The sequence below is a fragment of the Arvicola amphibius genome, chromosome 1 (genome assembly GCF_903992535.2).
Source record: "Arvicola amphibius chromosome 1, mArvAmp1.2, whole genome shotgun sequence".
Lineage (NCBI taxonomy): Eukaryota > Metazoa > Chordata > Mammalia > Rodentia > Cricetidae > Arvicola > Arvicola amphibius.
Window position 1 is genome coordinate 185,133,193 of NC_052047.1, and position 13,527 is coordinate 185,146,719.

The 13,527-nt window shown below is 39.5% G+C and overlaps 1 protein-coding gene and 1 non-coding gene across 11 annotated transcripts in view; one reads left to right on the top strand and one right to left on the bottom strand.

Moving 5' to 3' along the window:
- The window catches only part of Btrc (beta-transducin repeat containing E3 ubiquitin protein ligase), a 175,440-nt gene that overhangs the window by 51,122 nt on the left and 110,791 nt on the right, over positions 1–13,527 (top strand). The gene's annotated exons all lie outside the window — the stretch shown is intronic.
- Positions 11,364–11,470, bottom strand: LOC119806003. Its single transcript, XR_005284060.1, has one exon. It is a non-coding gene; the product is annotated as a U6 spliceosomal RNA (small nuclear RNA).

Sequence of the window (13,527 nt, forward strand, 5' to 3'; positions counted from 1 at the left end):
CATTTTTAGAAAATTCAGTGGATATTTCAACAGCTATGTTCAGAATATACCATCATTTATGTGCACAGTAGCCACAGGTGACTAGTGTATTGTATAGTGTGTATGCACACACACGCTCACACACACACACATACGCATACGCATGCTCACACATACAGATATTTATATGATTAAGTTTAAAGAATCCACTTTGCTATTTGTCTCATCTGTTTTTAAACTTGGATTAATTAATTTTTGTTATTCTATTTCTTCTGTTGGCATAGCAGGAACTTTTTAAAATATTTATTTATTTATTTATTTATTTATTTATTATGTATACAATATTCTGTCTGTGTATATGCCTACAGGCCAGAAGAGGGCACCAGACCCATTACAGATGGTTGTGAGCCACCATGTGGTTGCTGGGAATTGAACTCAGGACCTTTGGAAGAATAGGCAATGCTCTTAACCTCTGAGCCATCTCTCCAGCCCTAGCAGGAACTTTTTTAATGCTTCCTTTAGAGATTAAAATATACTTCTTTTAGACAAGCTCTTGTTATATAGCCCAGGCTAGCTTTCTATCCTTCTTCCTCAGCTTCCTGAATGTGTGAACTGTAAGTGTCCACTTTCATGTTTTATAATATGCATTTAAAATGCATAAAATATTAATTATGTAGTTAAGATTATACATCCACAATCTTTAATTCCAGAATATTTCTATTATGCTATGTTGTTGGAGGTAGTTAGTTAGTTCCTGGCTGCTGAGCCCCAAAATAATCACACAGAAACCATATTATTTGCAGTATTGTTTGGCCAATATCTTAAGTGTATTTCTGGCTAACTCATATCTTAAATTAACCCATTTCCATTAATCTGTGTTTTGCCACAAGGGTGTGGCTTACCTGGTAAAGTTCTGGTGTCTGTCTCCAGCAGAGCTACATGGTTTCTCCCTGACCCCGCCTTCTTTCTCCCAGCATTCAGTTTTCCCCGCCTACCTCTGTTCTGCCCTGCTCTGCTATAGGCTCAAAGCAATTTCTTTATTAACCAATGATATTCACAGCGTACAGAGGGGAATCCCACATCTGTGCCATGTAAAATTTATATCTGTTATACAGTCTGTTTCCTCCTTAAGCAATTGCCAATCTATATTCTGTCTATATGTGTTTCCTGTTCTGGATATTTCATATTTTCTTTCTTCCTTCCTTCCTTTCTTCCTTCCTTCCTTTCTTTCTTTCTTTCTTTCTTTCTTTCTTTCTTTCTTTTTCTTTCTTACTTAGCACAATATTTTTTAGTTTCATCCATGTTACAGCATGTTTCATTTTGTTTTTGTGACTAAATAATGTCCTGTTTAACATGTAGAACAATTTTTTTCACTCAGTTATTGGTAAATATTTAGGCCATTTGCACATTTTTGACTATTTTGAATTATACTGCTATGAACATATGTGTACATGTATTTGATGGAATGCTTATTTTCAATTCTTTATATATATGTGTAAGCAGAGTTGCTAAGATGGTCATCTGTTTACCTTTTTGAGATTTGTCAAACTTTTCCCACAATTTCTGAACTATTTTCTGTCTCCACCAGCAGCATGTTGTAGGTTCCTGTTTTATTTTCCATCCTTCCTAGCATTAGTTCCTCTCCCGGGATTGTTTTGTACTTTGACATCAAGGCCCCAGCACAGCTGGGTGTCTTGGCATGCCCTGTCCTGAAGTATCTGATTGACCCCAGTATTTTTTGAATTGCCATCCTACTTGGATGTGAAGTGTATGTTCTGATTTTTATTTCCGTAATGTTGAACAATCTTCACCTGTTTGTTATCATTTGCATATTCTTCTAGAGCAATGGTTCTCACCCTTCCTAATGCTGTGACCCTTTAATACAGTTCCTCATGCTGTGCTGATCCCCAGCCATAACATTACTTTTGTTGCTACTTCATAACTGTAATTTTGCTACTGTTTTGAATCGCAATGTAAATATCTGATATGCAGGAAGGAGTCGTTTGACCCCCAATGGGGTCATGACCCACAGGTTGAGAATTGCTATATAGAAATTCCATAGGGCTTTTTGGTTTTTGGCCATTTGTTTTTTGGTTTATTTATTTATTTTTGTTGTTGTTGTTGTTTTTTAGGGATTTTTTGGATTTTTTGCCTATTTTAAAATTGGGTTACTTGGCTTTTGTTGTTATTGTTGTTATATAAGCTATCAAGTTTCTGGACTCAGGCAGTCCTCCTGTCTCAGCCTCCAGAGTGCATGTCCTAAGCACTCTGTTGTTTTTCTTCCTCCTCCTGTTCTTCTTTTCATTCTTCTACTCAGGGATTTATACACACGAGACAAGCTTTTTATTTTGCTACATCTCCAGCACAAAACTTATTTGTGTATCTGTCACATGCATATGTACGTACATGTGTGTAGAGTCTAGAGGTCAACCTCATATTTCATTCTCAAGAGCCATTCACCTAATTCTTTGAGACAAAACCTCTCATTTGTTAGCCAGGAGCACACTATGACTGGCTGCCCAGGGAACCCCAGGTTCTGCCTGTCTTTAGCTGTGGTATTGAAGCACACACCACGTTTTGCTTTTTACGTGGATGTTGAGGCTCAAGTTCAGACCCTCATGCTTGCACAAGCACTTTACTTACTGAGTCATCCGTCTCCTGAAAAGTTCTTTATAAATTTTGGGTAATAGATCCTTATTAAATACATACTTTTAAAATGTTTGCTTTGTAAAACAATATGTGCCTGGATTTACATAGTCTCTCTTAAATAACTTCTTTTCATACTTGGTCTTCCTATCATCTACTCTGTATTTTTTGTCATGTTTTCTATGTGTGTTGTGAACACTGCACTTCATTACTTTTGCTTAAGCTGCTTATTTTATGCAAATGCATGTTTTGTGTATTGTTTTGTACATGGATGTATACACATGTGTATGTTTGTAAATATGCATGCTTGCGCATGTGCTTGAGCGTGCATGTCAATGTATAGATGTCAGTGTCAGGTGCCTTCCTTTTTTGCTCTGTATCTTAATTATTTACTTTTGTAATATTATTATTTCCTTCCTTCCTCCCTCTCCCCCCACCTTTTTCCTTTCTTTCAACACAGGGTTTTTCTCTGTAGCCCTGGCTGTCCTAGAACTCTATGTAGACCAGGCTGGCCTCAAACTCACAGATCTGCCTGCCTCTGCCTCCCAAGTGATGGGATTAAAATGTGTACTACCACCCTCAGGCTGTTTGTATTATTTTAAGTTGTGTGTGTGTGAGTGCATCTATGCACCTCATTTTTTAATCATTCATTCATTCACATAGGTGTTTTGTCTGTACTGGAGTTACAGATGATTGGAAGCCACCATGTGGGTGTTGGGAATTGAACCCAGGTCCTCTGGAAGAACTCTTATTTGGGATGTCACCTTTCTAGCCTCCACTTGTTTTTGTTGTTTTGACAGGACCTCTCAGTGACTCTGGAGCACACCATTTTGGCTAGGCTGCAAGCCCTGGGATCATATATCTCTACTCACCATCCCCATTTCCCCAGTGATGGGTTACAAGTGAGTTCCCCCACACCTGGCTGGTATGTGGGTGCTGGGAATCTGAACCAGATTCTCAGACTTGCACAGCAAACCCTTTACCCACTGAGCCATCTCTCGAACCTGCTTATTTTTTTTCAAAGAAGTTTTTGGATGAATATGTTTTAAAACATGGAGTGTTTTAAAATATATATATATATTACACCATAATATAGTTTTCACAGGTCAGCGAGGTTTTGTTGCCTTTTTGCATTTTTCTTTTTAAATGATTTATTGATTTATTTTTGTTTTAGGTGTATTGGTGTTTTACATTCATGTATATTTGTGTGAGGGTGTCAGATTCCTTGGAACTACTGGAGTTATAGACAGTTGTGAGCTGCCATGTGGTTCTGGGAATTGAATCTGGATCCTCTGGATGAGCAGCCAGTGCTATTGACCCCGGAGCCAACTCTCCAAACTGTTTTTATTTTCTTAGTCTTTTTCTCTTGGTGCGTCATAGTATGTATTGCTTTTTTCATATTTTTATATTTTTACTTTTTTCCGACAAGGTTTAATCTGTAGGAAAAAGTCTTATCTTGTGAAATTACCTTTTCAGATATTGTATTTTTTCTTTTTAGAAAATCTCATTTTGTTTTGAGACAGAATGGGTCTTGGTCTTGCTGTATTCCAAATTATTCTAGACTTTGGGTGTTGGGCTTGCAGCTTTGTGCTGTGTCCATCTTAAATTTAGTTTTAGACACTGAATGTTACATTATTGAACATTTGTGGTTTTTTTTTTTTCTTTTTAGAGATTGTTGAGCTCAGCTGGGCAGTGGTGGCACATGTCTTTAATTTCCTCACTGGCGAGGTAGAGGCAGGCAGATCTCTGAGTTGGAGGACAGACAGCCTGATCTCCAGTGTGAGTTCCAGGATTGCTAGGGCTACACAGAGTAATCCTATCTTAGAGGGTGGTAGAGAAGAGAGGGAGAAACTGTTGAGCTCATTTTGGTTGGTTTTGTAGATCAGCTTTATGCTGTTTTCATGGATTCTTAAGGTTTTTTTTTTTTTTTGTTGTTGTTGGTTTTTTTTTGTTTTTTTTTAGAACAGATTTCAAGTGCCCTTTATTCTGGTAGAGTTTATCAGTATAAATGACTTAGGTTTCTGGATCTGTCACATTTTAGTGTCTTAGGTTTTTTGAGTGTCTCATTTAGGTTTCTGCAGTCTGACTGGTCAGAACAGAAAACACACTCCCCTGGGTTTTTGTGATTTCTAGTTGTGGTGCTTATAGCTCTGTCATGGTCATTTGCCTAGTCTTGCGGAGTTTCACCGCGTACAGAAAGAGCTTCATACTCAAGAACAGATTTAAAGAGGAAGTGATTTCCAGGTTGAGTTATCTGAAGGCTTTTCCTTTAAGACACACTTTCCTTAATTCTAATCTAATCTCTTTATCTTCTATAAATTCTACTCTGGGTTGCAAGTATGTAATCCCATTATGCTCTGGGTTCCCCTTTTTCATGTTTCTGATGGAAGCAACCCCCTCCCTCTGTAGAAAATTAGTACAGTTTTGTGGGCTACCTCATTCATCTGTCATTATGCATTATCTTCAAATATTTTCCTCACATATCGCACCCAGTTTTCGTGGCTGTGGAGGTTTTACCATGGTAAAAGCTGAAGTCCTGTTGCCTGTCTTTTACACGGAATAGCCATGTGAGAAGGCTCTTAGCTGTAATTCCAACATTTGAGGTGGGACAGTCTTCTGTCTTAGGAAGTTCCAGGCCAGCCTGGGGTACATAATGGGACACTGTCTCAACAAAACAGAAAAATCCCAAAGTAAAAAGTAACTTTAAATGTTTTGTAAGTTCTCATTTTGCACAGTTCCAATATACAGAAATTTCATTTACAATTTAGTTAAGTAATACCAGTCCTCCCAATAGCATGGTTTGAATTTCATTTAGCTTGGTATGTTAACTATAATTACACAGTATACAAATGTCTTTTTACCAATTCTCTAGTCCATGGTAACTAAAAAAAAAAACATATGTTTTGGTCAATCATGTCTTCAAAATCTGCTAGTGAGTAGTGGCTGCTTGCTTGTTACTAAGTTTATATACAAAGTATTTAGTTGTGTTGGTCTCTTCCCACTGTGATATTTTGTAAATACTGATAATTAGAATTGAAAATTGGGCAACAAAGGTAAAACAGAGTAACAAAAATAGTAACGGAAGTTTGAGTGAAAGGTAAAGATGGTAAAGAAGAAATAGCAGGCAATAATGATATCACGGTTTGTATGATATCATGATATTAAAGTGTCTAGATGGGTAGCCACAGGAAGTTAGGGAAGGTGAATTTTATTAACATAAATGAAGGAAATGATCGTGACATTTGAAAAGATGAAGATGTTCCTGAGAAAACATTTTCACATTAAAGGAAAAGCTTTCATATTCTAAATTTTCATGTAATACTGGACAGGGTAGTACATGCCTTTAATTCCAGCACTTGAGAGGCAGGTCTTTGTAGGTTGGAGGCCATTCTGGTCTACATATTGTGTTTAGGGCAACTAGAGCTGCAAAACAAAAAAACTTACAAATAAATAGTTCTTATTTAGATATTTCACAACACAGGATAAATGGTAGGAACTGAACTGAATTTAGAACAGCAGTTTGTGAAGGCAGAAAAAGTGATTGCTGTGTATGGAATTCTTTTTATTCTTGTTTTATTTTGCCTTTTTGTTTTTCAAGACAGAGTTTTCTCTGTGTAGCCCTGGCTGTCCTGGAATTAACTCCGTAGACCAAGCTGGCCTCGAACTCACAGAGATCCACATGCCTCTGTCTCCCAAGTGCTGGGATTAAAGGTGTGTGCCTCCACTGCCTAGCTGTTTGTTTGAATACATATGTGTGCGTGTGCGTGTGTGTGTGTGTGCGTGTATGTATGTATGTATGTGTGTGTATGTGTTTTTAATGTACATGGAAATCAAAGGACAATTTTTGGAAGTCAGTTCTCTCTTCTGTGTGGCTCTTGGGTTATCAGGATATAACTCAGGTTACCAGGCTCAATGGCAGGCACCTTTACTTGTTGATCCTCTCACTGGGCCCTTAGTTTTTTGGTTTTTCGAGACAGGGTTTCTCTGTGGCTTTGGAGCCTGTCCTGGAACTAGCTCTTGTAGACCAGGCTGGTCTCGAACTCACAGAGATCCGCCTGCCTCTGCCTCCCGAGTGCTGGGATTAAAGGCGTGCGCCACCGCTGCCCGGCTGGTTCTCTGCTTCTAAAGTTCTCACAGGGACAAAAGTGTTGGTTTGGTTGTTGTCTTATTTGAAGTCTTGATGAGGAAGACTAATTTCCAAGCTTTCAAGGTGTAGTTGGCAGAATTCCTCAAGAGCTAGCGGATTGGGGGTCTCAATTCTTATCTGATTGTTGTTTGAAGGCCATCCTTCATTCTTTGCCATGTGGTCCTCTTCAGTCTGACTGCTTGCTTCACTAAATTATGCAAGCCAAGACACTTCAGTCTTTAGCAAGATGGCAGTTAACTTTATGTAACCTAATCATGGATAATGGCATCTGATTACCTTTGGCATACTCCCTTAGAAGCGAGGTTCTAGGACCTACCTACACAAGGGAATGAGGCTAAACAGGGACATGGATACCAGGAGGTAGAAGCCATTAGGGGAGCATGTTACAGTTTGCTTGCCGCAATTATAATCTGTTAACACTATTTAACTTTTTTTCAGATTGTTATGCGTTTACCCTGTTTTTTTCTGCAATATTCTAAGACTCTGATTTAGTGAATAATGGTATATAAGACAATCAACTGTGTTTATTGCTACTAGGGCTTTAGTAAGCCTAGGCATTCTTAGATGGTGTGTGTGTGTGTGTGTGTGTGTGTGTGTGTGTGTGTGTGTATACTTCTTTTCTCAAGATATATTTGTGTCACAATGGTATCTTCAGTTATAACTCAGCAATGCAGCATTCATTTTGCTTTCCCCTCTGAGAAGCCTAACTCTTATACTATTTAACCCGTCAGTTCGCCTTTATAACCCATCTTGTGTTGCTCACATATTATTTTCTCACTTTTCTACTCCATACATCACATGGAAGAATTCTTTACTGTTTTGGGGTCATTTGTCAACTTGTACAATCTGCTTTCTACCTTTAAAACCTGGATCTGAAACTGAGTTCTAGACCACTGTCTCTCCACCTCCAGCAATGCCTGTGCCTCCTGATGGACCTTTGCTGCTCCTGCCCCTTGCCCTGCCCGGTGAGGGTGTGAACACTCAGATCATCCTGTTCACTGCTTTCTAGTCAGGCCCATCCACTCTCAGAGATATCATTCTCATGCTATTTGGACTCCAAAAACCTGTCTTGGGCCACTGCAGTCACTCAGCATAATGCATGCTTAGCCCATGCCTACCTCGCTGTTTAATGGAACTGTTTACATGGGGAGGAGACGATGGGGAGTTAGCACTTACATTTTTTAAAAAGCTTCAGTCTGTTTGTTTGTTTGTTTGAGACAGGGTTTCTCTATGTAGCCCTGGCTGTCCTGGAACTCACTCTGAAGAACAGGCTGGCCTCAAACTCAGAGATCTGCCTGCTGCCTCTCCCTCTGCTTCTGAGTGCTGAGATTAAAGGTATGTTCCACCACCATACCTTTAGTGTGATTGGGGTGTGTGTATAAAACTTTATTGAAAGACCTTATGTTTAAAATTACTGACATTAACCTGGGGGAAGTAAAATGAAAATGAATTAGTATATTGTTATTTATAGTAATGAGGGGTGGTGGGCTGCGTGTCCCATCTAACCCCCCCCCCCCCGCCGCCGCCTGGCTAGTGTGTGCCCTGAAATAACAACACACAAACTGTATTCATTTAAAGACTGCTTGGCTCATTAGCTTCAGCCTCTTACTGGCTAACTCTCACATTTTGATTAACCCATATTTAGTAATGTGTGTAGCACCACGAGGGGTGGCTTACCGAGAAGATTCTAGCCTATGTCCATCTTGGGTCAGAGCGTCATTGCATCTGACTCACTTCCCTTCTTCCCAGCATTCTGTTCTGTCTACTCCACCCACCTATGTTCTAACCTATTAGGCCAAGCAGTTTTCTTTATTAATTAACCAATGAAATCAACAGATTGATAGAAGACCCTCCTCCATCAGTTATTACTATTATTGGGTTTTTTTTTTGAGACAGGATTTTATTGTGTAATCCTGATTATTCTGGAATTCAAGTCTGTAAACCAGACTAGCCTTGAACTCAGAGATCTTCCTGCCTCTGCCTCCTGAGTGCTGGGATTAAAGGCATTTGCCACCACAGCTCAGCAGTACATATTTTTTTTTTTTTGGTTTTTCGAGACAGGGTTTCCCTGTAGTTTCTAGAGCCTGTCCTGGAACTAGCTCTTGTAGACCAGGCTGGCCTCGAACTCAGAGATCCACCTGCCTCTGCCTCCCGAGTGCTGGGATTAAAGGCGTGCGCCACCACCGCCCGGCAGTACATATTATTTTTAAAAGCACTTTTAACCAAATGTGTCTGCACTTCTCTAGAGGTAAATCACACACACACACACACATACACACACACACACACACAACTCATACATACACATGTCTATATGTATGTATGCATTCATTACAGTGGGGTGTGTGTGTGTGTACGCGTGCTCGTGCATGCGTTCGTTGTGTGCATGTGTGTGCTTGTTGGGTTTTTATGAGCCAAGATAGGCTCATGCCAAGGCAGATGTATGGAAGCCAGAGAACAGCCTCAGGTGTTGGACATGGTTGTCCACCTATTTGAGACAGACTTAATTTGCAGTTGGGCATGCCAGGCCAGTAGACCGATGACCTTTGGGAATTCTCCTGTTTCTGCCTTCTGTCTTGCTATATAGACCACTGGAATCACAGACCATGTGCTATCATTTCCATCTTTTTGTGGGTTGTGTGAATTCGGGTCTTGAAATTTGCACAGCAAGTGCTTAGCTCCTCACTCTTTTCCTGGCTCCTGTTAAAGGTTTTTACTCAAGCCTTCATGCAGTATCTTTCTACTCATACTAGAGATCTACTTTCACATCCTTCTCATGATTCCAGACTGCTCTCCCACCTAGAATCAGAGTCCACCTCTGCCATTCTAGTCACTTAGGGTTTGTTTGTTTTAAAAAAAAAAAAACATATCTTATTTGTATTATTTATGTATGTGGGTCAGTATGTTTCTGTGCATGTATGTGCCCATGGACACCAGAAGATCCCTTGGAACTGGAGATGTAGGTGGTTATGAGCCCCCTTGTGGGTTCTGGAGACTGACCCCAGGTCCTCAGGAAGAGCAGCAAATGTTCTTGTATTAGTCAAGGTTCTCTAGAAGAGCAGAACTTATAGAATGAATGTGTGTGTATGTGTGTGTTTGTGTGTGTGTGTCTGTCTGTCTGTGTCTGTGTATGTGTGTATATATGTATGAATATATATGTGTGTGTGTGTATATATATACATATGTGTGTACATATATATATATATATATATGGGACTTACTAGAATGACTTACAAGTTGTGGTTCAGCTAGTCCAACAATGGCTGTCTACCAACGGAAGGTCCAAGAATCCAGTAGTTGTTAAGTCCATGGGACTGAATGACTCAGCTTGTCTTCAGTGTGTACTGGAATCCTAAAGAAGTAGCCTTTAATGCCAGTAAGTGAATGAATTTGCTAGGGCAATTGAGAGCCAGAACAAGCAGACAAAGAGAGCAATAGCAATCTTCCTCCTTCCGTGGCCTTTACATAGGCTGCTAGCAGAAGGCGTGTTCCAGATTCCCACCTCAAAGATCCAGGTTAGAGGGCTGGAGAGATGGCTCAGTGGTTAAGAGCACTGACTGCTCTTCCAGAGGTTCTGAGTTCAATTCCCAGCAACCACATGGTGGCTCACAACCATCTATAATGAGACCTGGCATGGAAGGAATGCTGTACACATAATAAATAAGTTTTTTTTTTTTAAAAAAAAAGATCCACTTTAGAAATGGGTCTTCTCACTTCAAATGATTTAATTAAGAAAAAAACATCCCTCACAGGTGTGTGTAGTCAGCTGGGTTTTAGTTAATTCCAGGTGTAGTCAAGTTGACAGCCAAGAATAACCACCATGGTTCTTAATCTCTGAGCCATCTCTCTAGCCTGTCACTCAGGTTTTAAATATTGGAGTTATTTCTGATTTGTCCCTCTTCCTTTTTTATAATTTGCCATTGAGTCTTCTCTTCCCCACCTTTTCATGACCATTAGTTTGGTGGTTACAAAAGTCTTATGAGTGGGCCTTACTTCTCTAGGGTCTGTAAGTACTGGATCCCTTAACTATCTTTGGCTCCCTATGTCTTAATAAATTATGCAATTCTATGTGTGACTTTCAAAATGCCTCCCCTGCTTTCTTTTCTTTCTCTTTCTTTCTTTCTTTCTTTCTTTCTTTCTTTCTTTCTTTCTTTTTTGGCTCAATGTCCTTTATTTATTGCTAGAATCCACTTATGAGTGAGTACATACCATATTCCTCTCTTTGGGTCTGGGTTATCTCACTCAGTAAAATGTTTTCTATTTCCATCCATTTGCATGCAAAATTCAAGATGTCATTGCTTTTTTACCGCTGAGTAGTACTCTAATTTGTAGATGTGCCACATCTTCCTTATTCATTCATCTATTGAGGGGCACCTAGGTTGTTTCCAGGTTCTGGCTATTACAAATAGTGCTGCTATGAACATAGATTAGCAAATGCTTTTGTAGTATAATTGGGCATCTCTTAGGTATATTCCCAGGAATGGAATTGCTGGGTCCTGAGATAGGTTGACTCCCAGTTTCCTGAGAAACCGCCACACTGATTTCCAAAGTGGTTGCAGAAGTTTGCATTCCCACCAGCAATGGATGAGTGAAAAATATGGAACACTCCATGCATTTGCATGTCATCCTTGCGCAGGCGCCATGCTAATCTTCTCTGTATCGTTCCAATTTTAGTATATGTGCTGCCGAAGTGAGCACCCCTGCTTTCTTTTTGAAACAAGTCCTTATCCCAGACTAACTTACCTCAGACTTACAGCATTAAAAGGCTATTTTTATGTACAGTTTACTAGATAGAATATTGTAGTTTAGAACCTCTTAACCACTTGCTAGAGCAGTGGTTTCTTCTCTCTGGTGTGTGCTTTGCCCTGTTATCTAATGATTAAGGACACTTTTTTTTTTGAACATTTACCATGGCAAGATTAAAAAATAATACCAAGATTTTATTTAGGTCCATGATGATGACGCATAGGCAGCAAGGTCAGGCAACTAGGGCAGAACTGAAAGCTTACATCTTGAACTGCAAGTAAGAGGCAGAGAGCATATTGGGAATTTTAAAGATGTGAATCGTATCACCGAGGAACAATCTAAGCAATCAAAGAGAGGCGGCAAATACGTGATTAACTTACAGTGATATTGCTGCAATAGAACTAAGGCCTGTGTTTGAACTTTTTAAAAATAATTTAATGATTTTTTATTTCTTGTGCATTCATTTTTTTTGTTTTTGGTTTTTTGAGACAGGGTTTCCCTGTAGTTTCTAGAGCCTGTCTTGGAACTAGCTCTTGTAGATCAGGCTGGCCTCGAACTCAGAGATCCTCCTGCCTCTGCCTCCCGAGTGCTGGGATTAAAGGCGTGCGCCACCACCGCCCGGCTTGTGCATTCATATTTTGCCTGCATGTATGTCTGTGTGAAGATGTCAGATTTCCTAAAACTGGAGTTACAGACAGTTGTGAGCTGCCATGTGGGTGCTGGGCATTGAACCTGGGTCCTCAGGAAGAGGAGTCAGTGCTCTTAACTGCTGAGCCATCTCTCCAGCACATATGTCTGAACTTTTCTAAATATTGAAAAAAGCAAAACATTAATAGCACCCATTGCCTAACACAGTGTTATTTTTATGCCTTCTTGTGGTGACTGTTAATTTATCTCCTAAAATAAAGTATATATTAGGGTGTAGCTTAGAATGTTTGCTTATCATACTCAAGGCTCTGGTTTCAGTTCCCAGCACTGTGCTCACACTGCACATGTGTGCATGTGTGTGTGTGCGTGCATATGTATGAACACAGAGGAGTATAAATTACATGAGAGTAGGTGTTTGAACCTCGACCTCATTTCTGCCATTACCATTTAGTCACTGTAATGTCTCTGAGTTCCCTTTTCTGTAGAAATAACAATACTAACAACTCTTTAAATGAAATAATTAAAGGAAGCAAAATTTTTTAGTAAGCAATTTCCATCTGATAAACTTTAAATCTCTCTTTATATACAGCTGTGTTCACTCTGGTCATGAGGAATAAATATTTGATTGGTGGATGAATTTACCGTTGTTATGGACTTTAGTTCATTCTGTCTTCCCAGAACATTTCGAAATTGAATTGGCATTTTTGGGAGCCTATTATTAATTATAATGGATTTTGCAAATTAATTTTGTTTCTTTTTTTTCTTTTCTTTTTGAGACAGGGTTTCTCTGTAGCTTTGGAGCCTGCCCTTGAACTAGCTCTTGTAGACCAGGCTGGCCTTGAACTCACAGAGATCTGCCTGCCTCTGCCTCCCAGGTGCTGGGATTAAAGGCATGCACCACCAGCGACCGGCACATTTTGCGAATTTTATAACCCTTATTTAGTTTTTCTACAACTTTGTGTTATAAGCTAATTTGATTTGATCATCTTTCATTGTACAGGGAGATAGTTTCATTTTTGGAATGAATTAATAAATAGGACTCCTTAAAAGGTGATCATTGATGGATTGGCCAGCAAGATGGTTCAGCAGGCAAAGACCCCTTCTATGAAGCCTGACAACCTGATCCAAGACCGCCTAGTAGAAGGAAAGATTTGCTTCTCTCTAAGTTGTCCTGTTCCCTCCACATGTGCACCATGGCATGTACACCTCCTCTTTCTCTCTCATAATAAATAAGTAAATAAACATAATTTTTAAAAGGTGATCATTGACTTGGTAAGTTAAGAGTCTGAATGCCTTGTAAGGTATATGGAATACTACTTTTCTCTTGGCCTGAATTTTTTTAGTCGATAAAGTAGTGGAAA